This window comes from Rutidosis leptorrhynchoides, chromosome 7 (genome assembly GCF_046630445.1).
Source record: "Rutidosis leptorrhynchoides isolate AG116_Rl617_1_P2 chromosome 7, CSIRO_AGI_Rlap_v1, whole genome shotgun sequence".
Taxonomy (NCBI): domain Eukaryota; kingdom Viridiplantae; phylum Streptophyta; class Magnoliopsida; order Asterales; family Asteraceae; genus Rutidosis; species Rutidosis leptorrhynchoides.
The window spans coordinates 165,921,014-165,926,798 of NC_092339.1; the positions used below are offsets into that span (position 1 = coordinate 165,921,014).

The following is a 5,785-nucleotide window of genomic DNA, read 5'->3' on the forward strand; positions in this document are numbered from 1 at the left end:
CTCGGTGTCTCTTTATTGTCGCTATTTCAATTATTACTAGCGGTTTGCTATAATTCGGTGTCGCTTTTCTCAACATGTTCCAATTAGGCAACGAGTCGAACTTTCAATACATTAGAAATTCTTAGAGTTAGTAGCTATCATCACTTTAAGTGATAGTGTGCAAATGCATTTTTTGTTGACTTGTCCAATGCTCGGGAACTCTGCCTATGGTAGAACTATGATAGTATACATTTTAACTCACATATTAGACGGATCTTGAACGACTTTAGTGGGAGGGTCAAAATCATTTCAAAAATTTATATAAGTCTAATTCTAAAATCTTGGATGGGCTATTATATAAAATATTTATGTGTGAGTTTATTTGTAAAAGTTAATTTGCATTCATATATACTTCAACTATTTTACAGTTATCAGGAAGTAATTGAGGATCATACCATGAAAATGGGTGCAGGAGTTGCAAAATTCCTAACTAAAGAGGTATTATCACTATTTTGTTGTGGTGTACGAATCATCTATCGATCTTCTTGACAAAATTTATAAGCAAGTTAATATATGTGTGTGAGTGCACATAATAATATACCCATTGTTGAAAAGTGCATTTCTACAGGTAAACACAATTAAGGATTACAATGAGTATTGCTATTTCGTGGGTCCACTTACTACTTGGGGCTTTGAAAAAGTCTTTCAAGTCGCGGGAAAACAAATCGTGTTTCCAGATTATATCTCGACTGCAGTTGGCTTATTTCCGCAAGTAATTATCCATTTGGATACTTACCATCTCACATTATTTGGGAAAGTTTACTTCATCAATTGTATAATTCAATTGTTTACGATATTGCAGAAAATAGACGTCATTAAAGATTTTATGGAGGATATAATGGAAAACACATCACATTGGCCTCGTGAGATCTGGAGTAAATATGCTAACAATCTGAAGGTAAATTTTCATGATCCTAAACTAATAAACTTACCAATTTTTATGACTAAACATTGACAACTCTAGGACTTGACATACGAAGAGAACTCGGAGAATGCCATTCAATGTGTGAATGAGATGGTGACGGATAATTTATCACACATGTATGATTGTTTGGAATTTCTGTCCCAGTTGCGTGATCCATCAAACTTTAGATTTTTTGCAATTCTAGAGGTACACAAACAACATTAGTTGGCTGTAGTTTAAATTTTCAAACTTGACCCAGTATGAATCATGATAATCTGAAATAATATGAAGAGTTTATATTTTTCAAGATTATTATCATGATAATGATGTGGCGTTATATTAAAATCAGGTTATAGTTATGGGAGAGCTAGCGTTATGCTACAATAACATCCAAGTTTTTAGAACTGTGATGATATTGAGACCCGGTAAGTTTTCAGGCTTAATTTTACACTTCGAATTACAATATGTTAGTTGGTTAATTAAGTCTCCCAACATGTGCCAGCACAATGAGATTTAGTATTATACTTTAGTTTGCAATATATATATATATATATATATATATATATATATATATATATATATACCAGGTTTTTGAGCCCGTGCGTTGCACGGGTGTGTAAAAACCGTGCAAAAATGTAACTTGCAGTTCATATTGGTATGTAAATAGTGATACTAAAAAATAGGAAAAATATAAAAATTATTTAAGAGCCGTGGTATTGACAAATTTTAAAAATTCTTTTGAGTTTAAGAGCCCGTCGTGTTGACAAATTTTAAAAGTTAGAGCACATGCGTTGCACGATGGGTAAAATAATCGTGCAATATTAATTGATTTTTTCAAACAATTATTCTTTTGAATTTAAGAGCACGTAGTGTTCAAATTTTAAAAGTCGTTTTGGGTAGTGTCAGTAACTTTAACGTCTAAAATGTAAACAATATAAGTCCATTGGAAATTTGTTATGGAGTGATATTTATTTTATATATATAATTTATATAGTAGTACTCACGTCTATATTAAAAACTTTAAAAAATTAAAATGCTTAAAACTTTAGAAAATTAAAATGCTACGTATGTATATTATGCAACTTGGCCAATTTTTATTTTGGAAGTTATGTTGAGTATTTTGAGGCAATTATCTCCTTTTCATTGTTAGATAATATTTGCAAGTAGATTTAATAACATAGGTGTTACATAATATTTGCCATTAATTAATTACCATATTAACTATTAAACAAAACTTATGAATAGTACCAAGGGTATTTTCGTCTTTTCACCTTTTTTTCCCTTCCTTCTTTCAAGTAACACCACAAAAGCCCCCCACACTTTTTTCAAAAATTAAAATCAGCCCCCAACACAGGGGGTTAAAGCGTCAAATCAAAATTTTCATAAAATATCTTAAATAAACTCCACTCAAATATTCAACAGGTCATATCTTCTCGCTCGCAACGAGTTAAATTTTTCCGACACCATCCTTAAACTCAAAATAATTTTATGAACACAATATCACTAACTATATGCAAAAACGGACACTTTTAAAAAAACGCTAAATATTTAGGGTACTTTTCATATATGTTAACTTTTCACTAGCAGACTCCGTAACTAAACACAATAAAATACATTAACAATCGAACCCCCGCCGCGAAGCGAGGGTTCGAAAACTAGTTATATCTATATGTCTGTATTATATATTATATATATATATATTATTAATATATAATACAGATATATAGATATAACTAGTTTTCGAACCCTCGCTTCGCGGTGGGGGTTCGATTGTTAATGTATTTTATTGTGTTTAGTTACGGAGTCTGCGAGTGAAAAGTTAACATATATGAAAAGTACCCTAAATATTTAGCGTTTTTTTAAAAGTGTCCGTTTTTTCATATAGTTAGTGACATTGTGTTCATAAAATTATTTTGAGTTTAAGGATGGTGTCGAAAAAATTTAACTCGTTGCGAGCGAGAAGATATGACCTGTTGAATATTTGAGTCGAGTTTATTTAAGATATTTTATGAAAATTTTGATTTGACGCTTTAACCCCCTGTGTTGGGGGCCGATTTTAATTTTTGAACAAAGTGTAGGGGGCTTTTGTGGTGTTACTTGAAAGAAAGAAGGGAAAAAAGGTGAAAAGACGAAAATACCCCTGATACTATTCATAAGTGTTGTCTAATAGTTAATATGGTAATAATATATAGATACAAATTTCCTAAAATAACTTTCAACCACAATTCATAAAAACTTTTGATTTATATATATATATATATATATATATATATATATATATATATATATAACACATTAGATTTATGCTGCACAGGTCTAGTGGCACAAATATTTGATAGGACCAAAACAATGACAGATGTGTATGGTGATTTCTATGATTTTTCTTCTATCATAAGGTCCAAGGTATTAATTTTAACTTTATTTTCCGCTAACGTTATACAAGTACAGAGAACCTAAAGTGCCTTACATAATGTGTGAATTTTTTTGATCTAAATCTTACAGGTTCACATCAATGATCCAAATGCCGAAACAACAATTGGCATGATAGATGCAGTTCAGAAACTTTGTAGGGACTCGGGAACCTTAAACAAATGGTCTGTCAATGTTATTATTGATATACTATATACTATATTGTATAATTGAAAAGATATTGTTACAATGAAATTTATTTCATGCTTTCGTTGTTGTGATCAGGAAATCTTACATTCTTGAGGGCAATCAATCTACGACTGTGCTTTGGTAACACTTTCTTTTATTCCTTTTACACTCTATTATGGCGGTCTAAATAGTAATTCTTATTTCGATAAGTTTAGAACCCTTTATTTATATATATGTAATAAAAAAAATAAAGTTGTATATCAAGTATATTAGTTTTCTAACAAGCATTTGTCTTTGGTTCCAAAATTGTCACCTAACACCATAACACGCCCAGATCATGATCAGTTGATTATTTCTCTACACTCCCGGTCCACTGAATATAAACTTCGGTAAGTTCATTCATTTGTGCGAGACAAAAACTAGTAAGGTGTACTTTTTGTTAAACTTTTTTATGGCGTGAAGGTCAACTTTCTAGGCACCCAAATTACTGGCTCACATATCGAGCACTTGGATGTGACAAACAAATAACTCTATTCAGAAATGCTCTTTTAGTAGCATCTTGTTGTATCTATTAGACAACAGTATATCATATGTTTCTTACATATGAACAAGTATAGGTCTTACTAATGTGTGTAATATCTTTTATGTCACTTATAAACAGCAGATTTAATATCGTGATTAAAATGCCTTCCTTTTAATGTATGGAATCTATCTGTCTATTGCAAAAATTTTCCCAACTAGGTTGTTTCTCAAATCCTATTATGTCTTAAGTGACATGCGACAACTTGAAGATCGTGATGCAGCATTTGGTATCATATATACATGATCTTCATTAGTATTACGATAAGTGACATGATGAATAAGAGGATCATAATATTTCCTTACATAGAAGTGGAAAAAGAGCATAATTACCAGCTATATTTTGTCAGGTATATACCTGACATAAGCCGGCCAGTAGATCATAATATATAAGATTTTGATCCATATAATTTCATAGGACCATCTTCCTCCTAAATTTGGGTCACTTTTTTGACCTAGCTCAAATTAAGTTCTGATTAAGTAATAAAATTTTAAAATTCTACACAGTTTCAGTCAATGTTCTATCACTAAGGAACTCCTCTTCAATAGACAGTTGCAGTTACAACACAACCCTCTAGCTCGTTGTAGTTTTTATTATGCATGCAAACCCGATCTCGCATTGGTTATCAATAGTAACAAGGAATATGAATTACAGAGGTAATCCCTTGAATACAATAATTTGTTTGAAATCCAATGGACCAATCAGAGCGTGACATGTGGCGCAACAATCACATCTGATTGAAAAAAAATATAAATTTTTTTTAAAAATAATTTTTTTTGAAAATTTTTTTTTAAGTTTTTTTTTTAAATTTAGCATTTCAAATCCAATCACATGTGATTGTAAAGCCCAATCACATGTGATTGTAAAACACAATCACATGTGATTCTGCATGTCAAATCCAATCACATGTGATTGAAAAAAAAAATTCAAATTTTTTTTCAAAAAAAAAATTCAGATTTGTTTTCAAAAAAAAAATTCAACCGGAAAGCGACTTTAATTTAGTGATTTGATCAAGTTTGCTAGCGTTTCGTGATCATATCTTCAAAATTTCCGACTTTAATTCGGTGATTTGATCAAAAACTTGGTGTTTAAAGGTTTTAGCACAAATTAACTGAAAATCGTCATTTTACAAAAAAAAAAATAAAATTTCAACCACATGTGATTGAATTTGACATGCAGAATCACATGTGATTGGGTTTTACAATCACATATGATTGGCATGCAGAATCACATGTGATTTACTGCATGTCAAATCCAATTACATGTGATTGAAAAAAAATGAAAAAAAAAAAAATTTACGAAAACAAAATTTCGAAAAATAATTAAATTTTTTTTTTTGAAAAATTTTTTTAAAATTTTTTTTAATCACATGTGATTATCGCGCCACGTGTCGCACTCTGATTGGTCCCTTGAATCTCAACTTAAAATTTGATTTTATTTGAATATTCCTCTTCATGAGAAGTTATTGGTCGGTAGTGGATAAGGGCTTTAACACTAAACGGAATGTAACAAACTTTTGATTGATGTGAATTCTAATTACATTGAGTTGTTGGATACAACATTTATATATACACCTATAGCAACTATACATATATACGAGTTATATCTATCTCTCTAACTAATAATAACAGAAAATATAAATACAGATACAGACGCTGACTTCT

General features: G+C 30.4%; 1 pseudogene; it reads left to right on the forward strand.

The window, feature by feature from the left end:
* Positions 1-324: 324 nt before the first annotated feature.
* On the forward strand, positions 325-4,116 carry LOC139859761 (squalene synthase 1-like; annotated as a pseudogene).
* The last annotated feature ends 1,669 nt before the right edge of the window (positions 4,117-5,785 follow it).